This window comes from Acomys minous (assembly GCF_964271855.1).
Source record: "Acomys minous genome assembly, chromosome: 15".
NCBI lineage: Eukaryota > Metazoa > Chordata > Mammalia > Rodentia > Muridae > Acomys > Acomys minous.
Window position 1 is genome coordinate 2217746 of NC_140497.1, and position 24047 is coordinate 2241792.

Below are 24047 nucleotides of genomic sequence, written 5' to 3' on the forward strand. Positions count from 1 at the left end.
TGAAGAGGGGGGCTGTGAGTTAAAATTCCAGAGAAATATTTTTCTAGGAAATAAAAGTTATTGAATGGGGTTAAAAGTTAGGTGTATGAAAGAATAACTCAGCCAAATGTCTAGAAGAATGAGAATTGAAACACTGCTGGAGATATTTGTTTTGTTCATATTAAAGAGGACATGAAAAGAGTCCAACTTATCTGCACATCTAGTGGCTGTGGATACACTCGTCAGACCCTGTATTACTTATTTCCTGTTATTTATTTCTATTTTACAGCTTGGATATAGGGATCCTGAAGGTGTGTAGTATTATGCCCAATGCATGTACACACAGGAGATGAGTAGACAAAGAAAACCAGATGGAAAATATTCTGAAAATTTGAGAAACGTGTCCAACTTGTGTAACTATCTGAACAGAACACAGGAAAAAATTAATTTGATATTATATATAGAAGGCACTGGGGCATTTAAAAAAGTTGATAGAGGGATGATACCAGGTAAAGATTTTCAGGGTTCAAAATATGGATGGCTAGGTGTTGACAATGCTTCAAGTCAAATCACAAAATGGAAGGAGTGCATGAAGTGGAATGTTTCTGGAGAAAGAAGAATCAAAATGGCAGGCAACAGCTGTACAAAGCATCAGAATTGAACTAGGGTGTGGATTTCTTTGCGTTTGTGTCTCGACATCAAACAAAGGCTTGTGGTATGACAGTGAGGGAAGGCATCATGGCCTATGAATGGAAGAACAAAAGAGCAAAGAGGATGGGACAATCTAGAGGTGTAGGGATGTGAAATCCTCTACCAGGATAATATGTATGAAATTACCAAAGACCAATACCTCACAACAAGATGACAAATGACAGAATAAAGGCAGTGAAATATTACAGTTTTTATAGGAACTCTGACACTAGTGAAAGAACTGGGACAACAGAGAAGACGATCTGCAGTCGAGCAAGCACTGCTCGGTCAGCGTGGACCAAGTACGCCTTCGCTTCCACAGGAAGGGACAGCCTTAGGATGACTTGGGCTGCGTAAAATGAACTAGACCGATGTGTGCACACGTTCCTTCCTTGTTCGTGTTGTTTATGGGCAAATATGTCGTACATACAACCTTTATATTTCCCCATAAATATTAACACAAGGAAAACATGAAAACTACAGTGTCTGCCAGACATGGGCCCCGGCCTTGGCAGAGAGCTCTGTATTCTTCCATTTACCAGCCCTTCATGACACTCAGGTCCCCAACTGTAAAGGGTGAATAGCAATTTAACAATATCCCTGCCTCATGGGGAAGAGCAGGTTATCCTAGAAACACAGAAGGGAAACTTCGGAATCACTCAGTAAGCACCTGTTTGTAGGGTTGCTAGCCTTCAGAAAAGCTAATCAGTACCAAATGGCAGAAGGTAAAATCAGGAGCCATAGACTCGTGGTGCCTTTGTACTTAGAGGCTAACACCGCCAAACTCAATAAAGACTCACTTTCCTCATTCGCAAATTAAGCGAATGAAAGTACTGGCCTTAGATGAGACTGAGACATCTTCGATAAAGCCTTTCTCAATATAGTACTGAACCAGGGTTGTCTGTTTATAACTACTATATAAACAAATTGTCAGCTCTATCAACTCACTGTATGAATAGTTAAATATTCTTTATTTACTTATGTATTCATTTATTTATTCAGTGTGTTGGTATGGGAATGCCTGACCTATATAACGAGGAGTCAAAGGACAGCTTTCTAGAATGCATTTTTGTTTTAACATGGGAGTCCTGAGGATCAATTTCTGCTTGTTAGGCTTGGCAGAAAGCATCTTTGTCCACTGAGCCATAATGCCAGTTCCGAGCTTATATTTAAACAAAATACTTCTATTAAGCATTTCAATAGGCCCCCTAACACTATCTAGAAGGCTCTGGTTATAACATCTGTATGAACTCTATCACAACCATTTTTAGCACTATGTGATGCTTTGAAAATACTTATGTAGACATCACAAGATTTTCATGATACATCCTTAACTAAATATACAAGCTGTTAAGATGCCAAATAAATTACTAAGTTAAAGCCAATTAAAGGTTCTTTAAATTTCTTGTAGATTCCTCACAATCAATAGAATTAATTGGCTACTAATAAGAGAAAAATCTCTGAATTTCCTTGGCATTAGAAAAAAGGGTATCTAAATTTTGTGATCAAATAACACTCATGTACTCTTTGGGAATATTCATTTTAATAATTAAAAGCAGCTGATATAAAATGGAAACCATATGAAAATAAAGTTAATGACAAAAAATTTGTTCATGTCTGGATATATAAATACGAGTTGAAAGTTCTTAGGTTAAAGTATCTAACTTGCAACTACTGATAGATAAGACTACTGGCCTAAGTTTTAACATAAACATAAGGAATGGTAGTGGCTTGGTGCTGGAGAGGTGCTTCGGTGGCTAAGAGAACTTCCTGCTTTTCCAGAGGAGCCGAGTTTAGTTCCCAGAACCCACACATTGCCTGTAACTCCAGTTTCAAGGCATCTTATGGCTTCCCTCAGCATCTCTTCTTCATGGTGCATATAAATGTTCACGGGCAGACACTAACACACAGTAAATAAAACAAATCTTATAAAGCAAAGTAGACAATGGTGATGGCTGTGACTCTTCTCCCTGAGGTCAGGAAGAACTCTGCCATCTTGTTGGCTTGGAGGTGAGGGGAGAATAACAGAAGCACTGTCCTCTGCAGGGGTGTATCTCTGGAGAAGATCAATAATTCCACAGGGAAAGAGGTGAACAGAGTACATTTATATAAATAGATCAAATCGTCATCTTTCAACTTGAAGATCTAATTTATCTTACACCTTGTCTCTATCCCCCTTTTCTCATTATCCTTAACAAGCTCTCTGCAGGTATTCAATAACACACGCAAACTTCTCTAATGATACCAGAGAAGCCACACTGATAGTGAACCTACTAACAAAAGGACATCCGGTTGCTATATTTTACCTCCATGGTTCAGTCTGTTCATGCTGCTACAGCAAAAATAGCACAGACTCGGGGCTTTACATTACACAACAGGAATTTATTTCCCAGAGATCATGAAGTGCGGAAGCCCAAAATCAAAGTGTCCCAGGTCAGGAGGCTGTGAGTGTTCATTTCCTGTCCCACAGCTGGCTGCTTTCTTGACATAGTCTCATGTCTTTCCTTCACTTTCACCTTGCTGACCTAATCTAAGTTTAAGACTTCTCAGTGGTCTCACCTCTGAATAATATAAAAATTTGGAGACTATGCAAACTGTCGGTAAACTAAGGAGGAGGAAAAGCAGAAGGAAGAGGAGGAGGAGGAGAGAAAGGAGGAGGAAGAGGAAGGTTGCAGACCTCATGACATTAAGGCAAATGAGGTAGGGTAGTGCATAACTATTCTTCACCATCAAGCTAAATTGCTATTAACTGATAATAAATTCCCATTAAGTAAGGCATCATGGATCAGGTCTCACATCCCAGCACTCAGGAGGCAGAAGCAAGAAGATCTCTACTGGTTTGAGGCCAATATCGTCTGTAAAATGAGTTCCAGTCAGGCATGGGCTACCTACTGAGAGCTTGTTTAAGACCAAACAAAACAAACCAAAAATAAATAAGTCAAATCACCTGTACAAATCACTCTGAGGGAAAATGGCTGACAACTTAATTGTGTCATGATCCCCATGGTAGGTTTTGGCCAAGATATAGGGACTTAAAATGATAGGTGCAAGAAAGCAAGAGTGTAGTTTTGAAGGCCCCACAGGAGACAGATACCAAGATACTCATAGTGTTATTCCAGATTAGTTTGGCTTTTATTTATTTTTAATTTATTTATTCACTTTGCATTTTGGTTGCAGCCCATCCCCCCTCTCCTCTCTGCCCTACTGTCTCACCTTCTTCATCCATTCTCCTCCCCTTTTTCTCAGAAAAGAGAGTCACCCCACAAACATGCCAGCCTGCCCTTCCACTTTAGATTGCATTGGGACTAAGTGTGTCCTCTTCTACTGAGTCCAGACACCATCGTCCTGCTAGGGGAAAGGGATCCAATGGCAGAACCTGTGTCTGTATCAGTGACAGCCTCACCCCCAGTTACTAAGGGACCCACATGAAGACTGAACTGGCCATCAACTCCATAAGCATAGGGGGTCTATGCCCAATCCATGCATGTACTTAGACTAGTGGTTCAATTTCTCTGAGTGCCAATGGACATAGGTTAGCTGACTCTGTTTGTCTTCTTGTGGAGTTCCTGTTCCCTTCATGTCCCTCTACCATACCCACAACTCTAACAAAAGATTCCCAGATCTCTGTCTAATGTTTGGGTGGTCACCCCCCACAGCCAGGTAGAGTTTCCAATGGAGGGAAATGGACACCAACACACCCACAAAACTTTTTACCCAAAATTTACCCTTCATACAAGAAGGGAAAGGAGAAAGATGTACCAGAGTTTGAGGAAATGGCCAACCAATGAGTGGCCCCACTTTATACCCAGCCCATGAGAGACAGCCAGCCCCTAAAGATATTAATGATACTCTGCGATGTATGCAGACATGAGCCAAGCCAACTGTCCTCTGGGAAGCTCAACTTAGGAGCAGATCAAAATAGCTTGAGATACTGAATAGCTGAATGGTCTCCCACAGCAGGTCTGGTGACAAGCCACGTCAACAATCTCTTGCCCGCTTGTGGGGTCACACAGGTATGCTTTCTCAGCTTCGATAGGAAGCTTCATTCTTTCATGATCATAAAAAAAAAAGGATTATCTTTTTCCAGATTCTTTTGAGACTACACAGATAAATTTTTAGGATTGGGGCTGGAAAAATTATTTTAAGTTTTCTTTGAATGACACTGATTTAAATACTTCCAGTTTGATGATGTGGTTACAGTTTCATGTGTATTGCTTACCCTGACTCCAGAAGTCCTTCAGGTTTCATGGAGTAGGACATACATTCTGATGGAAACATAATGAAATGGTCACCAAGGATGTGGCCTTGGAACAAACTCTGAGGTGGTTTATTACTATTAGCAATTTCCGTTCATGGCTGTCCGGTCCATATCCTATTACTCAAATTATCACAGTATGTCCTTAACAAGGAAATGTGACAATATGGAAGTTAGTGATATGGCTAAGCAGATAAAGGTATTTCTAGACAAGCCTGGTAGGCTAAAATTGATCCTTGGAACCCAGGTGAATGTGAAAAAAAGAGAATTGACTCAACACATATCTTGTGGTATATGTGACCACACACACACACACACAGAGAGAGAGAGAGAGAGAGAGAGAGAGAGAGAGAGAGAGAGAGAGAGAGACACGCACACCATGTACTTACACTCACAACTATATTAAATATTTTTTAAAGTGAAATGGGAAAATAGAAAAATCCAACTGACTCTACTATTATGAGAATAGTTCCAGAAGGCACATGGAAAGTCTCTTCTGTATTCACGTGTGCTGGTAAAGATTGGATTGCCATTTTAGTGTTCTAGTATTTCCTTCTAAACTGATAAAAAAGAAATAAAAGTGTGTGTCTGTTAAATTTCCCTCTCCATCTCTCCATACAGCATGCTTCAACGAACACAGTCACTGTTTAATGATGTGTGTTTAACTGGTGTGCATAGGCTAAGAAAACCAAAAGTATTTTTCAGCTGATGCCTTAACTCCGTGCTATAAATATTAAAACACTAAAACACGCCTCAAAGTGTGTGGCTATGGGTTAGGCATGTAACCCCATCTGGAGTCCTTTAAGTCTCATTTCATCATCCCCTGTCACCGTTTTGACATCACAAGTGGGGTGATTGCTCACTCACAGGTGCTACAATGCAGGAAGAGGCTCATGAAAATCAACACTGAATATAACAGGCACACAACACGGAATGCTACGTCCACACGCTTAAACCCCTGGGGTGAGTTGCATTAATTGTCTCCACTGATAAATTTAGTTGCAGTAACTATCCTTGGTCCCTTCCTGCAGCTAAAAATGAACAAGAGAACCTCATGTTTTCTTCTGGAATTGCTCATCACAGGATTGAATCTGTACTTAAAGATTCAAATTTGAGGAGACAGTTTTTTCACTCTGATTTGTTTCTTAAATCATGTGTTTGCTAAATCCTCATTTGCAATTTCTAGCTTGTAGCACTAATGGCAATGACTTGGAATTCTGCACGAAATCATCTCCACACAGCATGTAATTTACTGTGCTCTGTTTATGTGAGCGCTTCATCACCTTTCCTTTTCTGTTCTATATATTTCTAAATACTAAAGCAAGTTGAGAAAGAGTGTTTGTTCCTGTTCAAACACTAAAGTTAATTATTAAAAGATTGATGCATTTAGTGAGTGGTTTTTAAAGTGACTGTAAGATGTGGTATCAAAAAAAATATTCTTTACAGATAGTCTCTTCCCAGGTTACTGCAAGGCTAGCATTAGCTGAGTACCACATACTCCTCAAAGCAAATCTGTGGGACAAACTGTGTGAATTCTTGTATTTTATGAAGAAACTGAACACAAGAGAAATGGACTAATGTGCTCAATGTCTTGTAATTAGCTTTCAGCCCATGGTACACATTGTACACATTATAGTACAAGCTTTTTAAAAAATATATATGCTAGTGGTTTTTAAACTATGCCATATATAAAATGTATCTCAGCAGCTTACTCAAACTTAGCTTTCTTGGCACTATGCTCAGACATGCAGAAATTCAGGGTGGAGTTTTGCCTTTGTCTCACAACAATCTTACAGATGCTTACCATTCTAAATCCTATGCTCTGTGATCCGCTGAACTGTCCACACTGACTCCTACATGAGGAAAAGTGAAGATAGCATGGCATGAGCCTGCAAGGCATTGGTGACACACACTTCCACAGAATTAAACGCCATTCCGTTGTGGAATTGATATCAGCTTGCCAGCCCACATATTGTATCTAATACTAATTCTCAGCCTTCAATTCTGTACAGAAACATGTTTCTGAGAACTGTACAGTCATGTGGCTCTGTGTTTAATTCTTGTTCCGGAAGCTACACCAGTTTGATGTGGAGCAAAGCATTCTCTTTTCAAAGATTACAAAAATCAGCATGACGGTTGCCTTCCTGAGCAGGCAGGTGACTTTGGTGGAATGATACTGATAAAGTGAGATGCTCGGTCAGCATTTTGTTCAGCTGGACTGCCAGGACCAGCATGGTGCCATGACATCATTTCACCTGCAAGGACCAGCATAGTACTATGACATCATTTCACCTGCGAGGACCAGCATAGTACTATGACATCATTTCACCTGCGAGGACCAACATAGTACTATGACATCATTTCACCTGCGAGGACCAGCGTAGTACTGTGACATCATTTCACCTGCGAGGACCAGCGTAGTACTGTGACATCATTTCACCTGCGAGGACCAGCGTAGTACTGTGACATCATTTCACCTGCGAGGACCAGCGTAGTACTGTGACATCATTTCACCTGCGAGGACCAGCGTAGTACTATGACATCATTTTACCTGCATGTCATAGCTACTTTACTTTGTATAACTATAATCGAGGGTGTTGCTTAAGGTACAGAGACGTAGGAGTTGCTTCATTGGCACTTATTTTCCTCCCTCTCTTAGACCATTTTCTCAGGGGAAAGGATGAGAAATTGTTTAAATGAATTAATAGGACATATGTATAGATTAGGGGCAAAACAGGAAGGAGAAAAAGACAGAGTGAGACTTCATGGTTTATATATGGACATGTGTCTTGTTTCATTCAATAAGAAGTTCAATTAATTTTTATAATAAAAGTATATAAAGTATAATAAAAACATTTCCTGACAACTTCTCTCACTAATAGCTCCAGTGAAGTGATTAGAGGCCATTATACTCTCCTGAAATAGTCACTTCCTAGCAAGAAACCATTAAGCATTTTAAACTGTGGGACATGGTTCTAGAGAATGAAAAATCTTAATTGTTAAAAATAATTATTATTCCTGAACTGATGGAATTAATTTTTCAACATGTTGGTATATAAAGCTCTCTAAGAGCTTGCAATTTTTAACCAAGGTTCCATTTTTCCTTGATCTTTAAAACTTCCCATCCCTCTACATTTCACCATTTCATTATAGATTTTAGTAGAACTTATTGGGTTTTAGGCCTTTCTCCTCTGTGCGAAGAAGCCATGCCAAATTATGCCATGTCAGAAATCCTGTGCTTAGGCTGTATGCTGTGACCTTCGAGTTGCTGACCTTTACCTCACCACGAGGTCTTGTGTTCTAGGCTATCCTTGGATTATTTACCTTTGAAAGAAGTAGAGAAGTCTCAACTTGGAACCACCCAGAGGATCTAGGAAGTTCTTACAAGGAACTACTCAGAGAACTAGGAAGTTCTACAGGGAGTGATTTAGGCTATTGTATTCTTGCCCCGGGGCTAGGGTGAGTGAGATTACAATAGATCCTATTGACTTTGCCCTATATATGTTCCTGCTAGTCAGCAATAAAGTTAATCTTGATCAGAAATGTCCTGACTTGATTTGTTATTTCTCGCGTCTCTGTATCCTACTTTCAATCCCCACTCCCTCTCTCATGTGAACCCTGATTTGATTTTTCCCACAGGCTGGGACCCAGCACTCCTCCAAATCAAACTTTGAACCAAATTAGTGTACAGAAAAGATCACAAAATTATTTCTATGGGTGCTATTAAAACAGGATCTATTCTTTAGTCTTGCCTCACAGTAATAACACCTGTTAACAATCAGAAAAAAGTGTGTCCATGTTAAAACTACCACAAACACTATCTCTTTGATCCCATGGTGATGCCTCCCACCCCCGCTTAATGATTGATAAGTTGAAGAATGAAGTTTACACCCAAATTCCTCTAAAATGCAACTGATATTGTGTACATTAAAAAAAAAGTTTTCCAGGGGACTAGAGAGATGGTTAATAGTTAACCACAACCCCTGTTCCTGCCGAAGACTAGAGCTCACCTTCTAAAACCCATGTCAGATGCCTGAAATCCTGAAAGGTGCCTAAAACTCAAGCTTCAGGGGATCAGCCACTCTCTTCTTGCCTCAAACACACACATGTGATTGCACACAATACACACACACAGACACACACACACACACACACATGACATACACACAAGCACATGCACACTCACAATATATAAAATAGGAGAAATAAATATTTAATAGCAGGGCTATTATTAAGAGAATACTCAACTATAACAGACAAAATTTGTAATAGCTTTGCAGTGGGGCATAAGAAGGTCTTCTGGGATACTACTGTCTTAATTTTACCAGCAGGCTAGTAGCAGGGTATTTGTCGATTAAAGTTCATTTAACTGTTGGATTGTGAGTTCTATGTATTCACCTAAACTTTTAATATAGTTTTGCTATTGTTGATCATGATCCAAATCTCAGGATTTTCTTCCATGCTCTCACACTCCCTGTTTGTGGAGCAGCCAGGAACAGAAGTAAATAAGAATATTTACTCCCTTCTTAAAACCTTTTATTTTCGATCAATGTTCAGAACAGCATTTGAAAGACAACATTTTTCCTTGAACAAAATATTTGTATTTCATGGTCTGCATAAATATACATTTCAAGAGATTGTAAACTTACTCACGTTTTTATGGAGGTCCTTGGTTCCCATTCCTTTACACGAGCCCCAAATCATTCCTGGATAAAAAATCAGTAAACTAAATTCAGAGGCATGATCCAGGACGAGACAAAACCCACCATCTTCCAGATTTATTTATGTTGTTACTATGCTCCAACTACAACTTTCAGCTTCTAAAGACTTTAGAATAATTTGTTTTCTCTAAACCAATTTGTATCATGTCAAAGTGAAATTGCAATTTTACAGCCACCTGGGGGAAGAAGTGATCCCCTTCCATAAATATAAAAGTAATCTGCATAAAATATGTACAAAGATAACCATGAAGACTTTAAAAGTGTTCTATGTGAAGGGGATATGTGCAAGAACATTGACTGAATAAAGTAAGCCATTATAAAGTAACTTCATTAGGTATGTTCTGTTTGGTTAGTAAATTAATGTCAACACTGAGAATAACTTTATACGAATATTCATTTGGAGGTGTGGCCAGAACCTGAGACAAGTATGTTTTCCCACTGAACCACGTGGCCCAGAATGAAACCTGAAGAGATATAGTTCACATGAATAACATGGTATTTGGAGGGGCTAGTATATTGAATTCACAGATCCTGAGCTATCTTGCTTTATACTAGTCATCAAAGAGTATGTATATATTAATAAAAATAAATACCAGATGTATATCTTTCTTATCCAAATTAGCTTCAAATGAAGGCAACAGATGTTAAACAGATAATGAAGAAACAAACACCTTCACATTGAAAAACTGGCAACAGAGTATGGGAAATGGCACAGATGAGCAAACAAGAATGAGGAAAATAAGTTAATATTCTAAAATAAGTTTCATGAATACTTTAAAATAAAATAAGGTGCTTAAAATATTTGGATTACCAATGAAAACCTGAACCATGAACGTTTGACTTGGTAAAGAATACTCTGGCTTGTCTCTTTCTCTGACGCCATCTTCCCCCATTACAGGAATGGCAGGAAGATTCCACGTTGCACTTTCTGTCTGATTACACAACTGCCTTGAGTGATTCTAGGATCATTTAGCAGCCACACTTTTTTGTAAGAGTCTCCAAAGTGAGTTTTAAATACTCCTACTGGCCTTGCAGAGTCTGTTGTGCCTTTCTGGATCTGTCACATGTATTCATAGGTTACAGCCACACAAATATGCTTTGTCACACAATAAAATATTGTCTGTATACACCAATTTTTTTTTTTTTTTTTTTTTTTTTACTAAACCAGCCTTGCTCTTCTTCCAGTACTTTCTTGCTTTTTTTTTTTTTTTTCTGTTTGGGGAATCTCCCCAGTCCATCTTCATCCTGGTAGTGAATAAAAACCCTTGAGAGGAAATTTAAGTACATGAGCATATGGTGGGTTGCTGCCCTTTAAGCCCAGAGGGCAGCACATCACCTCAGAAAGTGCTCACTTTCTATAACACTTATGGATAATATACTATTTAATTCCAACTCTTTAAGAGTAGTTGTACTAACTTGGATGGTTATGTCTCTTTAATGCAACTCAGCCATTCAGTTTATCAGTATTTTGGTTTGTGGTAAGTGGATAGATGAGAGAGATTGAGAGAGAGGAGAGAGAGAGAGAGAAGAGAGAGAGAGAGAGAGAGAGAGAGAGAGAGAGAGAGAGAGAGAGAGAGAATAGCAGAATTCTTTGCAATTTTAAATGTGATTTAAAATAAATACTATGTGAATGGCCCTTTGCAATAAAATGCACTTTAATTATTAAAAAAAAAATCAACACAGAATCCTTGAAGTGACAATTAAATCTTCAGTAAGGCTTGAATACCAAGTGTTTTCAAAGCAAGAAAAGCATGACTGGAAAGAGAACGAAAGGCAGCCCACCAAGCTTCAGCGGGGGAGAGGGATGCCGTTCACAGAATTGTGGTGGCTCAGAACCACGTGGGAGTCATGCTGAAGGGCATCAAGAAGCAGTAGGGAAGTGCAATGGCCTCGTGTACTGATGTGTGTGGAACACACTCCAGGGAGAAGTGCAATGGCCTTGTGTATCCATGTGTGTGGGACACACTCCAGGGAGAAGTGCAATGGCCCTGTGTATCCATGTGTGTGGGACACACTCCAGGGAGAAGTGCAATGGCCCTGTGTATCCATGTGTGTGGAACACACTCCAGGGAGAAGTGCAATGGCCTTGTGTATCCATGTGTGTGGGACACACTCCAGGGAGAAGTGCAATGGCCCTGTGTATCCATGTGTGTGGAACACACTCCAGGGAGAAGTGCAATGGCCCTGTGTATCCATGTGTGTGGGACACACTCTAGGGAGAAGTGAAATGACCTTGTATATCCATGTGTGTGGGACACACTCCAGGGAGAAGTGCAATGGCCTTGTGTATCCATATGTGTGGGACACACTCCAGGGAGAAGTGCAATGGCCTTGTGTACCAATGTGTGTGGGACACACTCCAGGGAGAAGTGCAATGGCCTTGTGTATCCATGTGTGTGGGACACACTCCAGGGAGAAGTGCAATGGCCCTGTGTATCCATGTGTGTGGGACACACTCCAGGGAGAAGTGCAATGGCCCTGTGTATCCATGTGTGTGGGACACACTCCAGGGAGAAGTGCAATGGCCCTGTGTATCCATGTGTGTGGAACACACTCCAGGGAGAAGTGCAATGGCCCTGTGTATCCATGTGTGTGGGACACACTCTAGGGAGAAGTGAAATGACCTTGTATATCCATGTGTGTGGGACACACTCCAGGGAGAAGTGCAATGGCCTTGTGTATCCATGTGTGTGGGACACACTCCATGGAGAAGTGCAATGGCCTTGTGTACCAATGTGTGTGGGACACACTCCAGGGAGAAGTGCAATGGCCCTGTGTATCCATGTGTGTGGGACACACTCCAGGGAGAAGTGCAATGGCCCTGTGTATCCATGTGTGTGGGACACACTCCAGGGAGAAGTGCAATGGCCCTGTGTATCCATGTGTGTGGGACACACTCCAGGGAGAAGTGCAATGGCCCTGTGTATCCATGTGTGTGGGACACACTCCAGGGAGAAGTGTAATGGCCCTGTGTATCCATGTGTGTGGGACACACTCCAGAGAGAAGTGTAATGGCCTTGTGTATCCATGTGTGTGGGACACACTCCATGGAGAAGTGTAATGGCCTTGTGTATCCATGTGTGTGGGACACACTCTAGGGAGAAGTGAAATGACCTTGTATATCCATGTGTGTGGGACACACTCCAGGGAGAAGTGCAATGGCCTTGTGTATCCATGTGTGTGGGACACACTCCATGGAGAAGTGCAATGGCCTTGTGTACCAATGTGTGTGGGACACACTCCAGGGAGAAGTGCAATGGCCCTGTGTATCCATGTGTGTGGGACACACTCCAGGGAGAAGTGCAATGGCCCTGTGTATCCATGTGTGTGGGACACACTCCAGGGAGAAGTGCAATGGCCCTGTGTATCCATGTGTGTGGGACACACTCCAGGGAGAAGTGCAATGGCCCTGTGTATCCATGTGTGTGGGACACACTCCAGGGAGAAGTGTAATGGCCTTGTGTATCCATGTGTGTGGGACACACTCCAGAGAGAAGTGTAATGGCCTTGTGTATCCATGTGTGTGGGACACACTCCAGAGAGAAGTGTAATGGCCTTGTGTATCCATGTGTGTGAGACACACTCCAGGAGCCACAATCCAGCACAGAAGTTTACAAATGAAGGGACACAGAGAGATGCTAAAAAAGAAAGAATGGTGAGTTTACTGTCCTCATGCTGTCACCCTCCATACTAAGGGTGTTAGACTGTTGGACATTGCATTTTGACATTGTCATCTGCAGTGTGTTGTACTATCTGGGGACACAAGTAGCACATGAACTCCAGGTTTGTAGCCAGATGACATAGACTCTATGTCATCTAAATTAGAGGAGTACTGCTGTGTGCAGCTCCACTACAAGTACAAACTAACAAATCTCTGGATTAGGGGACATTTGAGTCATATCAAGGAGCTCAGAATATTCACTCTTTCACTAGGCACATAATTTTCTCCTTTGTGTATAACAGAAATAATAGCATGGACAAAATGATAAAAAAAAAAGTTCTTCATTTTTATATATAGTGATGATTTATGCTTCAAATTATCATTTTTCCTTATTCTTTCTTTTTTCTTAATCTTTGTAGAGAAAATAGTTCAGCAAACTGCTTCCATATTCACTTCTATCATTCAATCAATATTTATTGAACAGTTGTTGTATGTTAAGGACTCTTCTGAGCTCTTGGCGTGTGTGTGTGTGTGTGTGTGTGTGTGTGTGTGTGTGTGTGTGTGTATTCCATATTTAAGAAAGTCTAGTTCAATTGATTCTAGTATGAAGCTCATTGGCTACATGTGTCCCACGGCATTGTGGGTGACAGTGTCAGAGCGCAATGTCCAGCAGTCTAACACCAGTGGTCTAGATGGTGAAAGCATGAGGACGTTGAACTCTCCACTCTTTAAGGATCTGCACCCCTCTCTCCTCTATGGAGTTATCATTCTACTGAGAAAATGGGGAGAAGTAAAATTATCAAGCTATATAACAGAGATTGGTATATAATTGGAGCCTGTTGCTCAATGGGCAAACTAGTTCCTGAGTAAGGAAGAAGATCTGAGGTTGAATGCCCAGCATTCAAGTAAAGGCTGGGTATTGGTGTGTATGTGGGTATATAACTGAGAGAGTGTAACTGTGTGTGCATGTAGTGTAGTGTCTGTATATGAAGACCAGAAGTTGACATGAAGGGTCTTGTTCTATGGATCTCTCCCTTAATTTTGAAATGAGATCTTTCTTATTGAACCTTTGGTTTGAATCTCAGGTAGTCTGGCCAGCAAGGATCCTCTTGCCTCAGTGTCACTGCACTACAGATGTACACCACCATATCCAGCTATTATGTGCATGCTGGGCATTCAACCTCATTTAAAGCTGTAGGCCTTCAAAAATATTACCGTACGTGATTCAGCAGTGGAAATGGCCTTTAAATACCACGAGACTCATTCCTTTTAGAATATTGTAGGCTCAAGATTTTCTGAGTCTGACTTGAGTAAATGAATTTTCTAAGGTTTGCTATATTGCTTTTCAATGCTCCGATTATGGAAACAAATACATTAGAGTATAGCCTCAAAAGTTCTTTGGACTTTCTCTTCAGGGCTCTATTTATATGTTAAGAAATGAAATTTGGGAGACATTAGCATGACTATCATGGCTCAGTGACACAAGCTGCATGCATATACTCCTCTTCCAAATGGCTACAGTAAGTACTATTTTTTCCATGCATTTTATGCCCCCAGGAAAGATTTAGAAAATTTCTAGGATCCTGATATTAGGTACCTGCTAAGGCAACACAGCCAAATGTCACTGTCTTAAATGTATCTAAATTTTTATAAGGATCCATGATTATTTCCTTGTGCAGCAAAATAAAAAAAAAAGTACAATAATTCAGCTTCAAAAAGAAGTTCAACTAATCAATCATTTTTCTTATTTTCATACCCCTATATACCATAGAATGGAACAAAATTTTAGGCACATGTCTAATCCCAGCCTAATTCTGCTGTGGACATAGACCTTGGACAGTATAAAAGTATCTTTATTCTTGAGTTTTTGTAATGCAATTGTATAGATATGGTTGAAACATAGAACACATTCTTTTCCAAGCAATTAATTCTTTTTTTTCTAGTCCATGTAGGCATAGTCTATTAGGCAATTAACTGTGGTAAGCTCAATTATAGAAAACATAATTCATCTGATTTAGAAACTTAACTGACAAGGCAAGTGAACTTTGGCTAACCTTGTGGGGCAGAATTTGAAAGTAATAGGGAAACAAGAGCTTGATCTGCCTAGAGGATTCTAAATGGTAACAGTATTAGGATACAGGGATGGAATATGCAGTAGTAAGGTTTGAGGGGATTTAGTGGTGCTGAAATTAAGCTTTAAAAAAACAAATGGAAGCTATTCTTCACCAAATGCAGTAGAACATATTTCTTTTAGGGAAATAGTTTACTTTAAAAAAATTATTATATACTCAAGCCTGTGCTTGGTAGTTATTTTTGCTACTATGAAATCAAGAACAATGTGTGGCTCCTTAAATGCTCAATTACATTGTATTCAATATTTTTCATTAGAAAAAATACTTTATCTCAACATAGAAGAGTTAATGCTATACCCTAAAAGTATCATTAAATTGATGACTTCATTGCTAGCCAAAGGGTCCTACAAAGCCTTCTATCATTGCAAGATTTTGCCAAAGCTATGTAATTCTCTGTGACCTGACAATAAAGGCATAACTTATTTATGTCGTTAAACACAGAGAAACCAAGCTGGTGCCCAACTGAAGCCTCATGCCTACTGTCTATTAGTAATGTTTCAGGGTGGTAATTTTCATGTTATCTGACACAAAAAGTAATCATCAATATTGCCCAGATACAAACTCTCTTGTCTGTCACAAAGGGAAAATTCCATTATGAGGTATTTTGAGACCTGCTCTTGTCTCTTGATATAAGAACAACATTTTAGATGCAGTTAGGAATCTAGCTAATAAAGCAGTGTAGGTTCTCCTTCAAACTGTATGACTTCAACTCCACTAGGTAGTTGGCTAGGTTACCAGAATTTTTCTTGCTGTATTAATTTTATATTTTAAAAATCCTTTAAAATTCTTTTATAAGATTCACAGAAAATTATAGGTTCCAAAACAAAAGTGACAGAGTAAAATATAGCAAGTATCCAGATAGGATTGAATAGTTATGAAGCAATTTTCTTCATTAATGACACATAAATTTTATAGTAGCACTCAATGTGTCAAATAAGCTCTAAGCAATACCAACTGTACAGAAGTAGGGAAGAGAATTACATGTCCATATCAATTGTTAATTTTCAGGCCATGTCTATGACCTAAAATATCTGCAACTATGATCAGAGTTTTAAATGAAATGCCAAAGCAGGATGTAAGTGGAGGTAGTAAGTGGTGGGGAATATTCTGGATGGCAGAGAGATGACTAGCTGGGATGCTGTCCCCGCTGCCCTGTGGATAAAGCATCAGTCGCCATCATAAATGGAGAACAGTACTTTTTGGATTCGGCATGTGTGATACTGATGTTAACAGTTGAAATAGAACACTGACTGTGGAAATAACAAGTAGAGATTTTTTGACTCAAGGGTAAAATCATTGTAAATATTAAACAAAATTTTTATTTCTGTTTATAATATTTAAATTCCACGTTTTTTTTTCAAAACTTGGGCTTCCTATTGGTTCTCTAAATCATTATTGTCTGCTATGAGACTCAAGCTTTCTTCCTCCATTGCATCCTTTTCTCTCTCCCTATGCTACAGTCTCTACCTAATTCCTTAAGCAGGGTTGTTCACTTCTAGGTGACACACAGTCACGATGCCTCTGTATTGGCCTTAAAAGGCACACTCAGGAAAAACTGGAGTAGCCAGCCAATCAGCTCATGGATATACAATTTATATATTCACATTATGAATGGACAATTCAATAAAAAAGTCAAGGGCAAGTTAATAAAAGAGTTCAACAGCATATTAACAAAATAAGGGAAAGAGTGTTTACATGTCTGAACAGAAAGTTAAGGTGACGCTCAGAGATTCCCACACCGACGTACTGTGGAGTCTCTGAATTGTCTCCCCTCTTTCTAACTCCTAGCAACCTTGCTTAAAATCTATATTAAAACATCTTTCAATAAACCCAAGTTCTACTTGATATGAAAGTTAAATTTCATAGGTAAATGTAAAGTGGACAGAGAGGTGTGCCATGGAAACCAAGTTTAACCAAACTGTCCACAAATATGGTCCTCAACCATTATTTTGGGTTTCAATATATTGCTGGCATACACAGGAACTAATTAAAGGTGCACAAAATAGACAGACTTCCTCAACACAAAATTTTATAATAATTTGAAACTTTTCTTGAATTCAGTAATTCTAGTTTGAAAGATAAAATGATATAAAGATAAGTGTGTGACCAGCACACTTGTACATTATTTATAAGTTAAGTAACATAAAAATAATGTCTGGGGAGCATAGTTTTTAAAACCAGTAAATAATTTTACTTTTTAGAAACTGATATGGTAATAGGGTCCTCTTTTACCAAAGCCCAGCACTGCAGGCTCTTTAACACTCTCCGTAGTTACTTACTTGGTCTTCATGTCACAGGACACTTATATGTCTATAAATGTGGCCTCTGTTGTTCTTAATTTTCTATTAAATATAGAATTAACCAATAAAATAATAAATACAACAGCTGCTGACTGAAGATAAATCAATTGTGAGAACCAATATACATAGATTTACTCTCTCTGTACCTGGACATGCAGGGAGGCAAACAAATGCTATGTTAGCTGGGTATTGCAGAAAGTCATAAGCCATGGTTAGTGCTTTAAACATCTCTCAAAAGCATGTACGTCAGGACCTGTCTCCAGCTTGTGACATTACTGGAGGATGGATGGTGGAGGTTTTTAAAAGTGGTCCCAGCTGGGAAACAGTTAGGATAATGCAGGAATTACTGTGAAGGGGATGTTAGGAACGCAGGCACCATGAAATGATCAGATCACCTGTAGCATACAGTCCCATTGTGATGGCTGTGTCACCACAGTTCCACGCAAAAGACCAAGTAACCATGAAATGAAACTCATTAAATTGAGTCAAAATAAGTCTTTCCTCCCTAAAAGCTGATTTACTTCAGACGTTTTGTCACAGGGCTGGCATAAACTGAAGCCAGTAAAAACTCACGTTTTTTTCTGTTGTTTTTTGAAACATGGTCTCACCATGTTGCTCAGGCTGGCCTTCATCTGACCTTTCTCAGACTCTCAAATTCTGAGTCAAGGAGTGTGTCCCTCCCTCCATGCATGGATAAGTAATAAAATGGTAAAGTTAATAGTATAACTGTGAAACAAGTATTACGGTTTGTTGAGCATTGTACATTATTATTTTTGTTAAGCAAAGACTCTTTTAATTGTATGTTTCTATAGAATCTTTTCTCATGGGCATGTTTGTGAGGAAGTTTCTCCGTTTGTGACAACTGAGGTGAGAAAAAACATACCCTAAATTGTAGTCTTCCATGCGGTCTGCGTACAGACTGAAAGGGAACAAGTGGAACCCCAGCATTCAGTCATCACTCTCTGCTGATACCCGCAGCTGCAATCAGCTACCTCAAGTTCCTGCTGACATGGCTTCCCCATCCTGAGGAACGACACACTCCATCTGCAAGCCGGAAATGAACCTCCCCCTTCCTAAGTTGCCCTTGTTGGGCATTTTGTTCACGACGAGGAGAATATAGCTAGCAGCAGTGACCGGGTTTGAACTACTACGTAAGGGTCGCTGCTACTTTCAGAGAGGCACAAATCTACGGTCTCCGACTACTTCCAAAGCTCACGCAGTTAGGTCAGTATTACCCAGAAAAGTCTCCCAGGGTTTCAGTCTATAGGTAAATGATTAGAGAAATTCATGACTTCTGAATTCTCTCATCTTCACCTCTCCAAAGAATATATCCAATCACTGTTACCACATCCCAGGGCAGAGCCCAGATATATTAGAAGCTCCACCTGCACATACTTACAGATTATCATGGTAACACCATTACAATCCCGCTGCGCCCATCTCCAGCCTCTTCTAACTGCAATCAACAACACTGAGGCTGAAATTTAAAGTGTAACCCAACTGCACAATAAACGAAACAATAGGAAGCATAAACTATTTTATGCCTCATTCAAAACTCCAGATACCTCATCTCTCCACGTTTTTCCGCCCCTCACCTTTCCAAGAGAACTGTTGGTGCCTCCTTGATGCTCACTGATATAGATCCTGAACACCCTGACATATGGAGTTGTGCTGTGTTCTGAATACATTAGAAAACAATTTTAGGAATCTAAGCACAGTCTGTGCAATTGATTTATCCTGTTTTTTTTTTTTTTTACAGGTTCTGAAGACAAATTTGAAAGACACAAAACAACCATGAGATAATGAAGATCTCTGTGAAAGCAAAAAGTCATAAACAAAACCTCACCAGTATGTCAATCATTATGTCAGAGCACACATCTTCTAGGGGGATAAGGCAGACTGCTTTGCACATTACCACTCTGATGCTGCACAGAATGCTCAGCCATAAACAATCCTTTCTGCTTCTCCTGTTGTCTGCACTCACAAACCAGGAAAACATCAATTAGCAAAAGGAAGTGACTCTAATGTATGATTAAATGTTTCTAATTTTGCAAATCCTGAAATCACACCTGTAGTCCGTTGACAGTCTCAGTGACAAATGAACAAGTTTGGAACCACCCTTGTGGTGATGTATGTCAACATGAGCAATCACTTGTGGGAAAAAGTTTGGAGACGTTTCCCAATCAGAGAAGGCATTTGTGTGACTGATCCTAGACTGCTGAAAATAGCAACAAAAAATACAAAATGGTTCCATTTAATAAGACACTGTTTTGATGTACACAGTTTTCTCTCAATAAAATTTGCTGATATTTTAAAAATACATTCTTTTCTCATGTGCTATATCTTGATTATAATTTTTCCTTTCCTCTACCTCTCCCACTTTTTCCTCACATCCTTTCTCTTCCCGATCAAATCTTTTTCTATTGAAATAGACCAGGGTTCTAAGAGATAACACTAAAGCATGACAGAAAAATATATAATAAGATGAAATAAAAAAATTTCACATAGAAGTTGGACATGGCAACCCAACAGGAAGAAGAGTCCCAAGATCAGGAAGAAGAGTCAGAGATATACTTGCTCTCATAGTCAGGAGTCCCATAAAAATACTAAGCAGATAGCAATTATATAACAGAATAGTTGGTGAAAACCCAGGAAGGCCCTGTGCTTGCTGCCTCAGTCTTTGTGAGCTCATACGCTTCATTCCCCCTGTTCCCCTGCTCACCCTCTCGCTCACCCAGTTCCCTCTCTCTGTCTATTTCAGATGTCTATTTTGTTTTTTGCTTTCTGAGTGATATTTGAGTGTCCTTCTTTGGGCCCTCCTCGTTACTTAGCTTCTTTGGGTGTGTGGATTGTAGTATGGCTATCCTTTACTTTATAGCTAATATCCACGTGTAAGTGAGCACCTGCCATGTGTGTCTTTCTGAGTCTGGGTTACCGCACTCAGGATGATGTTTTCTAGTTCCATCCATCTGTTTACATTTCATGATATCATTGTTTCTAATGAATGAGTAGTACCCCAATGTGCAAATGCACCACCTTTTCTTTACCTATTCTTCAGTTGAGGGACACCTAGCTTGCTTCTAGTGTCTGGTTATTATCAATAAAGCTGCTATGAACCTAGTGGAAAACTGCCCTTGTGGTGTGGCAAACCATCTTTTTGTTATATGCTCAAGACCCCAACACAAAACAGGATACACCTGAGGAGTTAATATATTTTTAGGTCTACATAGATGTTCTAAGTTGATAATGACGCTATGTGACAGAGATTGATTTACATTCAGAAATTTAGATGCACCAAGATAGGAAAGATGTTTTCTTCAAGGCTGTCAAACACAAACAGCCAAAACACTAAGAATGTAACATTTATACAATTCCTGATTGTGTCATGGTTCTTGCCATAGGTAATCTATTGTATATATGTGTACTAATATAAATGTATATATACAAAAATAAAATAAATTTTAAAAAATCTAAAAAAAAAAAACACCCAAATACACTAAATCTAATGGAAGAGAAAGTGGGCAATAGTTTTGAACACATTGGTATAGGAGACATCTTCCTGAACTGAACACCAGCAGCTCAGGCTCTAAGATCAACAATTAATAAATGGGACTCATGAAGCTGAAATGCTTCTGTAGGGCAAAAAACACTGCAATAGGACAAAACAAAAAATAGGCAGCCAACAGAATATGAAGAAATCTTCAGTAACTCTACATCTAACAGAGTGCTAATATCCAAAATGTATAGAGAATTCAAGAAATTAAACATGAACAAACCAATTAAGCCAATTAAAAAATGGGACATTAAGCTACACAAAGAATTCTCAACAGAGGAATCTCTTATGGCTGAGAAGTACTTAAAGTGCTCACAGCACATGCTGGCCAGGATGTGAAGCAAGGGGATCAAACCTCAATTGCTGTGGGAGTGCAAACTTGAACAACCACTTTGAAACTCAATCTGGCAGTTTCTCAGAAAGTTGGGAATAGTTGTATCTCAAGACCCAGCATGCTGTTTCTATTATTATTATTATTATTATTATTATTATTAGTAGTAGTAGTAGTAGTAGTAGTAGTAGTAGTAGTAGTAGTAGTAATTGTTATTATTATTAATTATCATCATAATTATCCTCATCACCACCATTATTTATTATTATTAATTAATACTATAGCTCTGTGGTATAACTCAAAATCAGGGATGGTGATTTTATTCTTTTGTTCCTCAGGTTTGTTTTAGCTAGTCTGGCTTTTTCCAGGAGAAGTAAAGAAGGTTTGATATGTGAAAATCAGTAAACATAATCCACTCTATAATTAAATCAAAGAAAAAACACATAACAACCTTGGTAGATGCAGAAAAAGTCTTTGACAAAATTTAACACCTGTTTATGACAAAATTCCTGGGGAAATTAGGAATACAAGGGATGTACTTAAACATAAAAAAGACAATGTACAGCAATCCTTAGCTAACATCAAATTAAATGGAGAGAAATTCAAAATAATTGCACTAAAATCAGGAGCAAGTAAAGTCTGTCTAAACTCCCCATATTTTTTCCATACAGTACTTGAAATTTTAGTTAGAGCAAACAGACAACTGAATGAGATCAAGGAGAAACAAGTTGAAAACGAAGAAATCAAAGTTTTGTTATATACCATTTGAGTCTTTCTGCTTCTGGGTTAACTCACTCGTTATGATCATTTCTAGCTCAATCCATTTATCCACAAATTTCAGGTAAAACTTTAAACCCCTACCCAAATCTAGCCAATGGACAGGACATTCTCCACAGTAGAGTGGAGAGTGGGATATGAGTTTCTCACATACTCTGGTGCCTCACCTTTGACCATGTCCCCTGGAGGGGGAGACCTGGTGGCACTCAGAGGAAGGACAGCAGGTTACCAAGAAGAGACTTGATACCCTATGAGCATATACAGGGGGAGGTAATCCCCCTCAGGAACAGTCATAGGGGAGGGGAATAAGGGGAAAATGGGAGGGAGGGAAGAATGGGAGGATACAAGGGATGGGATAACCATTGAGATGTAACAAGAATAAATTAATAAAAAAAAAGGAAAAAAAGAAACAACAACAACAACAAAAACCCAAAGTTTTGTTATTTGAAGATGAGATGATAGTATGCATAAATGAAACTAAAAATTCCATCAGGAAAAACCTACATCTGATAAACACCTTTCAGTGAAATCGCTGCATACAAGATTAACAGAACAAAAACAAAAAAACAAAACAACACAACAACAACAAAAACAGTAGCAAATGAAAGACTTGTATGATAAAATTTTAAATCTTTGAGGAAAGAACTGAAGAAGATAAAACACAATGGAGAACTGTACCATGCTCATAGTTCAGAAGAATTAACAGCAATAATGGCCATCTTACCAAAAGTGATCTACAAATTCAATGCAACACCCATCAAAACCCTAACGTCATTTTAAGAGCTTAAAAGGACAACCTCCAACTTCATATGCTGCTATTTAATTAATTGTTCTATTTTTCATATTATAATATAATTATATTTCCCAATTTCCTTTCCTTTCTCCAAACTCTCTCATATACCCTTTCTTGCTCTTTCAAATCCCTAGACTGTCTTTATTAATTGTCATTATATACATGTACAAACACACACACACACACACACACACACACACACACACACACACCCCACATATATACACACATTTATATTTCTAAAATTTATACAAAATATCTGAACTTAAATATACATAGTGATGTCTGAAAAAGTCATATTGTTCACTTAAACAGGATCCATATGAAAAAGAATGAATTATGAATATTTATTTACCTGACAGGATCTCAGATTAACTAAGCCAGAGTCAGCCTCCTGCTCAGGGGTCACCTCATTTTCATGAATCCCCAGGCATGCCTGTGTGAAAACCTCTAGATTAGGTTAAGTAAACTAGAGCATTCCACTCAACTGGGGGATATACTATTCCATGCAATGGAGTCTTGTAAACAAAGTAAGAAAACTCATAGGGCATGATATCCCAGCTATGACACAGATGGACCAGCTCCTTCCAGCACCTGTTGCCATGATGACCTACCCTCCAATGGTGAGCCACAGTGAAGCTCCTTTCTTCCTTGAGTTGCTGTTTCACCACAGCAAACAGAAAAAGAAGCTAACACAAAAACCAAAAGACATTCCTCAAACATAAGTATTTACAATTGACTGATGGATTCAGGTCAGTGAGGAGTAAAAAAGTACATATATAGACCCATCCATTAATTTGTTCAACAATTAACACATTCTGCCTAACATTGGGGGCTAAGTATAGTATCATATTT

At 39.0% G+C, this 24047-nt stretch overlaps 1 long non-coding RNA gene across 1 annotated transcript in view; it reads left to right on the top strand.

The window, feature by feature from the left end:
- The window catches only part of LOC311584033, an 83563-nt gene extending 63752 nt beyond the window's left edge, over positions 1-19811 (top strand). The window contains exons 3-4 of the long non-coding RNA XR_014774760.1: positions 18551-18962; positions 19498-19811. This is a non-coding gene — a long non-coding RNA (uncharacterized lncRNA). The remainder of the gene's footprint in view (positions 1-18550; positions 18963-19497) is intronic.
- The last annotated feature ends 4236 nt before the right edge of the window (positions 19812-24047 follow it).